This window comes from Melozone crissalis, unplaced genomic scaffold (genome assembly GCF_028551555.1).
Source record: "Melozone crissalis strain CALT ecotype California unplaced genomic scaffold, PUWL_Pcris_2 ptg000029l_1, whole genome shotgun sequence".
NCBI lineage: Eukaryota > Metazoa > Chordata > Aves > Passeriformes > Passerellidae > Melozone > Melozone crissalis.
The window spans coordinates 13415831-13429239 of record NW_026535807.1 but is presented as its reverse complement, the minus strand read 5'-3'; the positions used below and the strand labels follow the sequence as shown (position 1 = coordinate 13429239).

At 38.4% G+C, this 13409-nt stretch overlaps 1 protein-coding gene across 1 annotated transcript in view; it reads left to right on the top strand.

Annotated features, from left to right (window-relative positions):
* CACNA2D3 (calcium voltage-gated channel auxiliary subunit alpha2delta 3) overlaps nt 1–13409 on the top strand; it is a 383943-nt gene that overhangs the window by 106877 nt on the left and 263657 nt on the right. The window lies entirely within an intron of this gene.

Sequence of the window (13409 nt, the reverse complement as noted above, 5' to 3'; positions counted from 1 at the left end):
ATAAAGTGTTTGACTTCCTTTCCCCCTCTTGCTCTTGATAATTCAGTGCCAAGATTACTCACACCTGGTGCTTTTGTTTCTCCTCAGTATTCTGATTGCCTCTTGAAGCTCTTCACAATTTCATTCTTCTACAAATGGCTCAGCTGTCTGGAAAAAGGCCGATTGCTTTTGTGAATTTCAGCATTGAGAAGCTCAGTAAAACACTCTTTTGATCTTTCTGTAATTGTTTTAACAAAAATATATCTGCATTTCTGTGTTCATTCTTCAACTTTGATTTCTTCACGTATTGAAGTTGCAAATTACTCTGGCTCTCTCAGTGTTATCTTCGTTCATCTTCTCAGCTGTTCTGTGAGTTCTGGATTTTACTTTTCTGGTGAAAATAAAAACTTGGATAACTATTTTCCCCATGCTGCTGATTTACAGGCTTTTCTCAGGCCCTCTGTTCTGTTTTGGCCCTTTCTTTGTCTTCTATTATTGATCACTTTTGGATCTCTCAGTGTATTTCATACTCATGGCATGTTTCATTTGCTCTGAGTATTCTCTGGAACCTCTAAGGACTCTTCTAAAGCCCCAGAGCATTCTTGAATTATTCCCCAAGAATTTCTGTCCATGCTTTAGAAGAATTCTACCTGTGCACTTTTGCATTTCTCAAATGAAATGCGAACATTTCATGCATTCTGTTTATTTATTTCAGTAATTCCTTTGCCTTGCTCTATCAAGATGTTGCTTGTGACACACACTGCTGGTTGGTGATTCCACCATCCCTGATGTTTTTTTTCATCAGGTACATTGCCTAATATAAAAGTTTTTCTGTTGAATCCCTGGGAGTATACCCCTTGTGCTGTATGACAGAATCTGGTTTTACCCCTTTTTATTTCAGTTACTAGAAAAGCCCCAATGATCAAAACATCATGAAAAATCCTTGTTTCCAAGCACTAAAAAAGTAGATAATACCATTTAAGATTTCCAGTAGATTATTTATGTTCTGGTAGATTATTTATATTCTGATGCATTCTAATTATTTAATAATTTCTCTTTAAGACCTTCTGACCTAATGAATAGAGCAGATGTACTCAAAGGTTAAATCAGTACTGCATGGAGAAAAAAATTGCATAAAAATTAATATTTTTATGTTTAAAAATGAGTTTTCCTATGTAATATTCAGCTTTGTGTGCCAGGGCTCTCTACTCAATGTGCTTCAGGAAAAAATACCCTAGGTCTGATTTCTCTGATTCCAAGCTAAAAACCCTATGTTTCTATGCAACAATCCTAAAAATTGGAATTCTTTCAGGTTGGCTTCAGTTAAACCCCATGTTTTGTTCTTCACTTTGCTGGATATAAGATGCAAAAATAATACAATAAAGATGTTCCCTAGAATAAGATAATTGACGTAAGAAACTGGGGTTTTTTGTTACAGACTATTGCCAAAAGGTGGCAGTCTTTGTCCCCAAAATCCTGTGCTCTCTAGGAAATGTTATATGGCAAACATAATTTATTCCTAGCTACACCAGATAATAAAAATTACTTTTTAAGCAGACATAGACGGTAAAACCTCCTATATTTGAAAGTTTAAGGGTGACATAGCTATAGTTATATTTTATTTTGACAGTGGAATGTTAAATAACAAAGCTGGGAGGGGAGCAGTGATGGGGAAAGAGCACTTCACAAGTAGGCTGCTAATGAGCAAGAACTACCTGGGTCTCAGATTTGGTTGATGCCTGCAGTGCTTCAGCTTTGGGAGATGCTGTTAGGATCTGGTGCTTTAGATCAGTAGGTTGCTCTGCTCATCAATCAACCCCATGAAATTAATAGAAACTATCCACTTCCATTAGAATTCATGTTCAAGCTGTTGATTTTTCTTTACAAATGATTCAGTTAGATCCAAGCAAAGCACAGATTGATTTCTTATAAAATAGCCTAAAAAAAGGAACTGATGATAAATGATAGCCTTGCTAAATATGTGCAAAATTTGGCTATATATTGTGTATTTAAAATTGTACTTCTTTTGATTTTGTTGCTGTGGTTTTGTTTATTTTTTATAGTGAGTGCTGCTCAGGCTGTGGGTAGAAGATGGGCTTTTTGGCAGGGCTCTGTCAGACCTGTAGTAAAGCAAGGGCTTCCTCTGCTTAGCTGAGGAAATAGCTGATTAGTCCAAGAAGCTTGGGAAAGTTAGTAACACGTAACATCTATTATAATATTGAGTTAAAAGTCAGAAAAGTTAAGGCATTTTAGAATTTGCCAGTGTTACACTCTGAATTCAAAAGTGTGGCAGGCAAATTTCTTGTTACCAATTGAAGGGCATGGAAGGAATGTAAGCTGAGCTGCACCTTGTGTTTGTTATATATGCAATCTCTGTCTAATTTTCTGAATCCTTCTCCCAAGGTTTTTCAGTCAATGGTATCTCAGATTTCCTGCCAATAGTTACAGCAGACCACTGAGATGTTTTCAGATGAAAGAAGTAATTTCTCTGTCTTTTAAATTTTTTTATGTCTGTTTATTGGTACGTGCATTATTGAGGTCTTATATAATTTATAAGGATTGTGTGAGATATCAGAAAAAGAAAAAATACAGTTGGTGAGAACTCATTCTGAACCATTTAAGTGTTACACAGAAGTGTTCTTCATTTCAATTTGCTCCTTATTTCTTCAAGGGCCTATGATGAAACTCTAATTACTGAGCATGTTTGACTCATCTTTGTGTTCTGGTGTAGTGAAAACATTAATTATAATGCTTTGGTCATAGAAAATACATTTAATTTCCTCTTATTTTCAGTAGAAACATAGAATGGTTTGGGTTGGAAGGGCCATGAAAGGTCATCTTGTTCTACCCTGTCCCAGGTTGCTCCAAGCCCCAATGTCCAACCTGGCCTTGGACACTTCCAGGGATCCAGGGGCAGCCACAGCTTCTCTGGGCACCCTGTGCCAGGGCCTGCCCACCCTTGTGGGTGATTCACAATTCTCTTACAATCCAAGATAAATGGAGAACTATTGTTATAATTTACTCACTGCCTCTGCAAACTTAAGCTAATAGTTTTTGTTGGCTTGGTTGTAGTCTTGGTTGTTACTTTTTGGACCTGCAAGTGTTGGTTAGCTCTGTGAAGACTCTTATTGTTCCCCAGGTGCATTTTAGAAGCACTTTGAGAGGCAAGAAAAAAAAAATTAGTGAGAAAAATGGGATTATTCTATGAAAAGAGTTCCCTAGGTCATGCCAAAATCTAGAGGTGTGTCAAACTTAATGGAAATTTTGTGCTGTGTTGCATATTTTACTTCATTTTCCAAATAAATCTGCATACAATAATTAAATGGTGAATGTTTCAGTTGATAAAGACTAATTAAGAGGTGAAAGTACAGCTATCTTTTAGTCACTAGGAGAATACAAGAACAAGACTCTTCTAAATAGGTAACAAAACACCCACTGGATTTGAACTTGTTCCCTTTACAAAACAATGCAGATAAGGTTTTGACTATGCAATGCAGTCTTTCTTTGGATTTGGGAATTTGCAATTTTCCTTTAATTACAAGGACAGTTTAATATTGTTCTTAGGATAGAATTAACAATATTATTATTACAAAAAAAAAAATTTAAAAAATAGAGAAATGATTAGATGGGATGATGTCTGTACCTGAATACAGACTTGTATTTAATTGTGACTTTGGCAAAGTGATACCCCTGTGCTCTTTGGGACTTGAGCCTTAATCCACAAGTACCACCAAAATCCTTCAGGTACATGGAACTGATGTCCAGTTACTAAGTCTGGACAAATGTCTACACTAGAGAGTTTTTCCAAAATGTCCAAAACCAGAGAGTTTCACTATAGTCTTTATTTTCTTTTTTTTTTTCTTTTGTACCAGACCAGCCAGAATATACTAAAACTATGAAAAGACTAAATTATCACTTAGTCTAAAAGTTGATTTCATAATTATTTCCAGCATTCTCAGCAGTGAAGTCTCCAGAACTATAAAGTATGGTTCAGGAGACCAAAGAAGCTTGGAATTTTATCTTTGAACGTCATCTTTTTACAAGAGAGAAACTGGGGGAAATGCATTGGTTTACTCTTTTAAACATAATACTGATGTTCTTTTCACTAAAACTCTGTAGCACTTCTGTGCTTGGGAACCAGCTCTTGAAATTGGCAGGGCTGGGGCCTTGACACAAGGTTTTCTTTGAAATTCTGTTCCAGCTGGATCAAGTTTTTTGCATTTGGAAACTCCACACATGGAGGCATATGGCCATTAGAAATGTATCACAGCAAGACTGTCTGCAAGTGAAATCTTTGAAAGTTCTTTGCACTGTGAGTTTTCTGTACAGGGTTGAACAAGACTTTCCCCCCCAGCTGGATTGGGAAATTAAATACAAGTCTGTATTCAGGGGCAGACACCATCCCATCTTTCTTATTGCAGCAGGCAGGGGAAAGAGTGCCTTTCTCTGCTGAGGCACTGTCAGTGTGCCCATGTGCCCTCTAGACCCAGGAGAGACCTCTCATCTCCCTGTGCTCACCTTGGGGCACTGGAAATTGGGAGGGTCAGCAGCCAAGGGGGTCTCTTGGTGGGTTTAGGAGAGGCTGAGGAAGGTCCTGCCGCAAGGAGAGCAGAGACTGGGGAAGAGTGAGGTGGTCTAAAGAGAAAAAGGGGAAAGAATTAGACTGTGCCAGTGCAAGATATTCTAGACGTGCTTAATGAGAGTGCAAAGGGAATAGGGAAAATTGGAACTGGAAGTCAGCAGAGTGAGGAATTGGTAGGGACCTAGAAAAGACTGGTCATGAACATGTTTGACAGTGCGCACACCAAGGCTGTTAAGCAGCAGAAGAAACAATAGCTGGTAGGTGCTACAGAAGAAGTGGAGAGTAGAATGAAAAACTTTAACAGTGGAGTTTGGGTCACCTAATGTGGTATTCATGAGCTCAGGATATGGAGACAGGAGTAAGAAAGAAATAGGAATAGGTCCCGGTCTTTGCTCAGTAAGAGAAGGAACAGGGCTAAGCCATGGCTGTGTTTGAAGGCAGAATTTGGTACATTCTATTATTGAATCTGTGCCTATTTGACTTGAGATGTAACACTGGATTTCTAAGTCTTTGGTGAATGCTTGCAAAATCCACTACTGATGCATTTAGAAATGGATACCAGTAACTTTCCTCACATCTTCACAATAATTTTCTATTTGCCTCAATATCTATCTTAGAGAATTGTACTTGCAAGAAGAGGCTGGGAAATTTTTTGTTGCAAACTTGGTGCTTCATTTTTCATTCAGTGTTTTAAAATTTTCCTTTTCAGTTAATCTATTGGCAACTGACATCCTGACCCTGTCAGAATTAAAAACCAGTCCAGTGGACATTGCATTGCTTGGTTTGAAAGCGAGGACAAGGCTCTGTGCCTTGTGATGGAGTGCTGGGCTAGGCAGTGGAAGTCAGTCCCTGCAAACTCTGGAACTGACCTTTGTTTGGAGTAATAAATCTTGAGGGTTGTTTTTTTTCTGCTGTTGTGTGACAGTAATCTGGTTGGAAACTGAAAGAAGGACAGTATATCATGACTGGTTTGGTTGAAGCAGACCACAAATTGCAAGTTGAATTTGAATTAACTTGGGGGACCGAGCAGAGGTGCAGAGGTGAGGAAAAAGCTGAGTGAGGGAACAAAGCAAAGACAATTGATTTCACTTGGTGCTTCTAAATGTAAACAGAACAGAAACACCTTGACTCATCCCAGGACTGCTGGCAGGACAAAGTGCTGCTTCAAGTGTCCTTTCCCTACTGAGTGAACACGGGAATATTTCCGTTTCCCTTTAGCTCATTTGTGTTGCACATATGGTGTGGGATTCATCTCCCTTAGTTTCAATCATATAAAGTTAAACATCTAGTGAAGAAAAGAGTGAAGGAAAAGTTCCAAAGGTCTTTCTGTATCTCATGAGCTATTTTAGAATGGAACATGTAGCACCTTTGGAGTTTTCTGTCTCTACATATGAAGGATGTTTAGGAAACTTCAGTGGAGAGATGATTAACTTTGAAATAGACGAGGTTAGGTGAGATAAATTCTACCAAAGGAGAATTTTTCATTAAAAGAATTAGACTGAAAACAGTTATCCCAAATCTTTCTCAAGCAAGACCTGCCAAGCATCCAGCAGTGGTGCTGAGAGCTGTCAGAGCTGAGGGGGAGCTGGTTTTGCTCAGCCATGAAAATCCTCACTGTCCTCAAATGCAGAAAATACAGTCCGGCATTATCCAAGCAGGAAAGCAATTGTGACAGTCAGGTAAAGACTATGACCTGTGTCACCCTAAATGCGTGAAAAATATTAACAAATCAGATGTTTTAATCTAGGGGTTTCAATATAGGAGAGAGGGTAAAAAGGATCATTATGACATTCACAGGTTAGTGTTGACAATATTTAATGATGTGTGTAAACAGGTGAATCTATGGACTCATACACAGGCTTCTTCCCTTGCTTTTGGAAGGTGTTTTACAAAGTAGCATTTTGATTAAATTTTTAAATGTATGTGGAAGAGAAAATGCACTGGTTGTGAGCTACTCATTGAAAGTAAAACTTTACAAATTGTATTGCCTTGTTACAAGTGAAGTGAAAATGGTGAATGAAGGTATTGCCAGAGAATTACACAACCTTGGGTGGATGTGTAGTTGGTGCAAAATTCTGAAGAATCTTCCTCGTGGCCCTGAGACAGGAGAGGTGGCGGAAGGAGCTGGCTGTTGCTGTACCCCAGCCAGGCAAAAAAATCACATTTTAAATGTCCCTGGAACAGCTCTAAGTTGTGTCTGCAGCTGAACTGATTCCTTGATGTCTGGGACATATGGAATTAAAAGTATGGAATAAAACCCTATTTAACACTTCATTCTGCTCTGTGCTAGACATAATAACATGGTAGGAGCAGATTTGATAATCTGCATATTTTATATCTCATATATTGGGTTTGTGCAGCCTTTGAGCACTGAAGAACTTGGTACAAGACAAATGTGTTATCTTCTTCATATGAAATCTTCCTTCAATGCCCTGGCAAACTCCAGATGCCATAATTAAATATAGTGTCAGCCTAGTTGAGTAGAAATGCATCTAATTACTCCAGGATTGTCTTAGCCACTGTTATGCAATGTATGAATTTCATGTACTTTAATCCACTTGCAGTTTCATTTCTGTCTTGTCCAGCACTGTGCCAAGCTGAACTCTTGTTGCTTCACAAAACCAGCTAGCACTCTAACAACAATCAACCTGAATATCTGCCAGTTTTGAATGAATATAAGTGGATAATTGAAGTTATTTGCGATAATTGCATATGCTAAGCTTTTAATTTATTTTTATCCTTTATTTATAATTTCTGCTTTGATTGTGCTTTGCTGCACTTAGTGTGGCTGAGCATTGTCTGGCTGGGTTGCAGTGGAATTTTATAGCAGTCACAGAGCAGGCAGTTTTTGTGTGGCATTAGTTGCAAGACTGATATCTATCTTAAGCCACAAGCACTAGGAATTTGAATAGTAAAGTAATAGGCACTAAATAATTTTTGGTGCATCTTAGTGACAGCAACAGCAATTTTAGTGCTAAACATCCCTAGAAAATACCACACAGCTGAGGAGAACAATCTGGGGTATAAAACACATTGCCATGCTTTCTGGAAAGAGGAAACCTTCTGTGTGTGTCTGTGTGTCCCCACCTCAAGGACTGAATCAGCCACGCTGCCTTGCCCTGCTGCTGTGCCCCTGAGAGGAGCAAATATCCCTCCAAGGTCAGCATCAGAGTCTGATGCTCCTCTGTGTGCTATGGCAAACAGGTGCAAAGCTTTTTGTGATAAAACATTGACTTTGGGAAACCTGTTTTCACCCTGAGGCATTCACTGCTATCTGATGTGATACTGGGTTTGGGCATGGGAAATAAAAGTGAGGCTGAGGAACAACATCAAACTCTCTCCTGGCTTCTTTACTTTGTCTGCTAAATGAGCTGTGGAAGGAGCAAACCCCAGAACTCTGAGGGAACTCAGGAGGACCTGCAGCAGAATTAGCACCATGCCAGAATATTACTTAACCTCACTTAATGCTAATAAATCTTGTTCTCTCTTAAAAGTGCCCTGCCTTTTCAGAAATTTTCAAAGCACCTGCATCCTTACAGATTTGCTGCAGAGGAAAACCCCTTTTTCACCTCTGAAATGAACAGTAGGCAAGTCGCAGGAAGGTACCTGGGTGATGTCCTTAAAGTCCAGTGATCTATTGCTGATCCCAGATGCACAGTGTGGGTTTCTCACAGGGAAGCCAATGAGGAAAATTGCTCTGATGATGGAAACCCAATCTCGTTTCTCTCCCAGGAATACTTTCAGCTGCTGAACTGTGTTTAAATAGTTATCTGGCAGCACTTTAGGAAATATTTTTGGCATATTCACAGCTCAATTACTGTAAATTTTGATTGGAAATTAGACATGCAAATCAATAGTAAGGCTACTAAAATTGCACTAAATATTTCACCTGAGGAAGGGTAACTACTGGTAGTTGTATTTTCTGCACACAGAAAACTGGTGTTCCAGCACACAGACTGCTGCTGGTTTTTGGTTGGTAATGTAGCAAAAACCTTGATACAAAATATGAAAGAAATAATGCTTTAAAAACAGGCATAGGTTTTCCTTTCTTGTTATCTGCTGTTTTTCTTAACAGAGTTCATTACATTTGATTAAGATAGAAATCTTGCTTACAATTCCATATATATAGGAGTCAGAGAGACAGGCCTGTTAAAGTTACACAAATGATTATTATTATTTTTAGTTCCAAAGCACATTTCAAATCTACATTGAAATTATATTAATGTTTTTAGGAACCTCAAATAGATCTGATGCCATGGGAAATAATGAGAAAATTTGTTAGGGTTCAGGGTTATTTTTTCCTGCAGGTTGAATGCATTTGATGCTAGAATATAAGAGCAGCCTACACAGGTTTGTCTACACTTCTTTAATGACTGTGATATGCCTGTGCATTTTTAAAAAGAAATGTTATTAAATTATTATTATTGAATAGAAACTATTTATGTTATGGACTTAGATGATGCCAGTACGAAGCTGATACTAGTTATAATTTAGTTTGAGCTATTAAATTAATTGATGCTTTTTTGTGATTTGTAGCAGTTTAGTTTTGAGAAGAACAATTTTGAGAAGCATTTCTGGTTTTATGTGTTGCAGTTAGTTCATCATAGAAAAATAGAAAGGAAACAATGAAATAATTTTTTTAAAGATTTCATAGTTGAAAAGAGAGAAGGGCATAACTTCTGTCAGCATTCATGGATAAAGATTAGTAACCCTCCACAGTTCAGGAGTTCAGAAACTGTTTCAAAATTGGTTATGCTTCTGAATTTATTTAATCTAACTTCAAAATGGGATTCTAACGAAGGAAAATCATTGAGAAGTAATCTGCAACCCTTAAAAAGTACATGAAAAGAGAAAATATCTCAGAAGCTAAAATAACTACCCTACCCTCTGGATGTTTGGCTGATTTTTTTTCTTGAAATTGTTATTTTCAGCTTTTGTTTTCACCTCTCCTCTCCATTTCTGTTCCTTTTCCCCCTTATTTTTTGTTGAATTCTTCTTCATCCATTCTGTTTCACCTTTTCTTTGCTCCATCTATAGCAACCAAACTTGAAAGAATTTATTTGGGAATATCAGTTCACTGAAATTATAATATCATTTGTCAAGAAAATTACCTTGTTAGCTAACTTGAGAGATAGTTCAGTGACTTATTTTTAAAAAAAATTACTGTGAGGTAAAAACCATTTATTTTTCATCTCTCAGCTTTTTCTGTGTAATTTATAACATTAGTACCACTGAATATACAAAACATAGAGCTCATGTTTTGGTGACCATTTTGAGGTTTTTTGTGATTGTGTTATTTATTCATCTCCTGTTCCATGCCCTCTTTTTATCCATGTTGCGTTGTGATATTCTGGGTCAAGCATTTAATCTTTCTCATATTTATGTGTGTTGGAAAAATTCTAAGGATTAGTTCCATAACTGGGAGAGCCTCAATTGACCTGTGCCTTAGAACATTATAATTGCTTTATCTAAAGATTGTGTGCTGCCCTTGACCTGCCTGTTTATGTGCACACAGACACGTTTCCGCATTTAGGGCTAAATTTTTCTAAAAACACCCTTGAATGGTGTGAGTGTACCAGTTCTCACTCTATGCTCATAATTCATTCCATGTAAGTGCATGCAGATAACTTTGCATGTAAGTGCATGCACAATTCCCTGCAGGATAACCACAGCTTGGGAAGCATTTACTTGCTCCAGCAAGGATTTGAGAGCATGGTTGCTCAAATGAAAATATATTGGCATTTCTATTTAGAATGTCATTATAAACTATTAAGCTAAAATTGTTAATCATGCTAATGTTGAGACTCATTTGTAGATAACTGTTCAGTCATTAAAATATTTTAAAAGGGATCTTTTGCCTCCATATAAAAAAGTTGCAGTATTACATGTGGTTTTTATGTTTTTGCCTGCAGAGTGTTAAGGAATTTCTTCCATTGTGCTTCAATCCTTTGGGGACCTCTTAAAAAAAATCCAACCAATTCCCCCCCAAAACACAAAAAAACCCCCATGAAACATTTGCATTCAATTTCTTCATTCTGATATAATTTGTGTATATCCACTAATGTGTTATTTTGTGGAGTTGGACTTATTATTTGCTTTCCTCCATAATGGTGTTGAGAAACTTTAAGCAAACTGTGGTTAAGGACCAACACATAGAAAGTGCAGCACAAGCTTGTATTTTTTTCATTTCATGTACCAAAATTTTAATTTTTTTATTTAGTTTTGTGAGGGCAAAGCACAAAATGTGCTTACGTATTTGCTTCTACAGCTTCAAGGAAAAATTCCTGTCAGTAGACACTTTACTTCTTTGTCATTGAGTTTCTTGTAGAGAATGTTGCTAAAATGTACATTAAAAAAAAAAAAGTAACAACTGAAATCTTAATGAATAATTCAATAAAATAAAATGCAGTACTTTTCATTTCTGAGCTGCTCTTGTTACCAGATGTTTCTACTATTGCCCATCTTATGCTGCTCTAGTTATTTCTTATATGTGGGGATAAATCTTAGTTTAAATTTATTTCACTGAGGCAAAAATGTAATTGAAACACATTGGGATCAATACAAACTATATAAGAAGCCATGAATTATTTTTCTAGCCCGCTAGGTACTGATATCTAATATCACTGGTATCTCATGAAATGCTATAATAATTTTTCTTTTGATGATTAAGTAAGTATTTCAGCACAAAAAGAAAGACATGGTTTCCTTCTCCATGTATTCTTTTCCGTATGAAGAATTTTTTTGATCCTTTCACGTTTTTACTCTCAAGCTCATCAGTCATGAACTTTTGTATCAGGTGAGCTCAGAGTAGTAATGCACCTATGCCTTTATCATAAAGGAAAATAAAGGTAATGCATTGAGTTAGAGTAGTTATTTTACATAAAAGGCTTTTTTCATGTTTGAAAAATGAGGGCTGTATTTGTAAAATCCTTTCAGCAGGTCACTAGCACGCTGATTAAAGTTGGGCTTCTGAGAATGTTCAAATGTGTACGGATTTATTTCAGCTGCTATAAGGCTTCCCCCTCAGAGGAGAAAATTTGTGTTATTTCCCTTTTTAGATTCTAAAGACAAAGATTTGTGGCTCAAACGAAGGCTCATTAATGTTTCACATTGCAAGGTCTGTTCTTGGTACTATTCAGATAGTGCAGGAGTAGTGGGAACAACGACATCGATGTTCACAGTTCCATTTGAAATGTTTTCCCCCGGATCCCCCTCCTGCAGCAGGTTGGGACGCATTGTTATTTTTGGGTTCTTTCACCCCTGTACGTAGGAAGGCGAGCTCAGACATTTTGCCAGTCCAGTTCTGGTTTGATTTGCCCAGTGCTGGACCCAGCTCTGTTCCAGTTTGGGTCAGATGGGTTTGCAGTGACCAGCTGGGTTTCCATGGGACAGGATGTTTAAAGCTGGAACCAGCCAAATGTCAGGGAACTTCTCCCAGCACAGGGCTCTGGGAAGGTGACCTTTGCTTCTCTCTATCAGCTGAGGCATCAGGAGTATTTCCAGCTTTAAATTGTATGTTTGAGATTGTGGTTCTGCACCGAAGAAAAGCCTGGAGAGCCTCCCCACGGGGTGTGCAGGGAAGGGGCAGGAGCCTGGCAGAGAACCCGGGGTTTTTGGGGCTGGTGCTGGTTGTGGGTGAGTGGGAGATGGGATGGGGCAGGGGGAGATGGGATGGAGGAGATTGAATGGGATGGGGCAGGGGAGAGATGGGATAGAGCAGGGGGAAGATGGGATGGGGTAGCTGGGGGTGGGATGGAGAGGTGGGATGGGGATGGGATGGGGCAGGAAGGGATGGGATGGGGATGGGATGGGGCAGGGGGAGATGGGATGAAGCAGCTGGGGGTGGGATGGGGCAGATGGGGATGGGGTGGGACAGGAGGAGATGGGATGGAGCAGCTGGGGGTGATATGGGGCCAGAGGAGATGGGATGGAGCAGCAGAGCAAGGCTGGGACTCACTGCTGCTCTGCAGACCCGGCTAGCACAAACCCTCCCTGCAGCCGCCGGAGCTCTGCTCAAACTGTCAGCGTTCTGCTCAACCATTTGTTCTGCATTGGCAACCAGAAATATTTTTCTTGGTTCAGTTTCCATTATGGCTCAAAGTGTATAGCAATCAATATCAATTCTGATTTCATTTTGATTTATATCCAAAGAGTTGATAAATGTGCAAACTGTTACGAAAAGGGAGGAAAAAAAAATGTGTGCATGGCTGCCCACTCTGCGTATTGTTAATGAGAGTCTGGACCTCGCTTTGTGATGTAAAATATGTGAAAACATCCATGTGTACCAGTGTCTGATAGAGCAAAGGAAATAAAAGACACAGAGTATTCTTTGTTTGATTTTGGCTTGTACACATATGAATGTTCAGGTAGATTAAATGAAAGCTAGGAGGTTTTTCCATGGTTAAAATACTCTGAAGTATAAGGAATGTTGAGTAAAACCTTTGAAAGGTATAATGTCAATCCCCAACAGAAAAAGTGCAGGAAACCCCTTTATGAATTAAATGGTTCAGGTAGCTGTGTTTTGGTGCAACTGTGGTTTTTTTCCTGTCAGATGACAATGGTGAGGGAAATAACTACTACAGGGAGTTCTGGATATTGTTAAGAGGGCAAAAATACTGCTGAATTGCTGCCTTTCAGTAAATGTTACTTCTGTAATTGCAGAAAAATCTTATGATAATGTACCACGTTAAGGTAGTAGTTCAGTCTGCTCGGTAAACAAACCTAGTCTATATTTTTCTTATCATTTATAGTTGATGTGTAATTTAGAAATTCATTTTTATGTCAGTTTCTCGAAATCAAGTGCATTATTGGGGAATTCCTCCTGTTTGCTCTTGTGGAAGATTTGAAA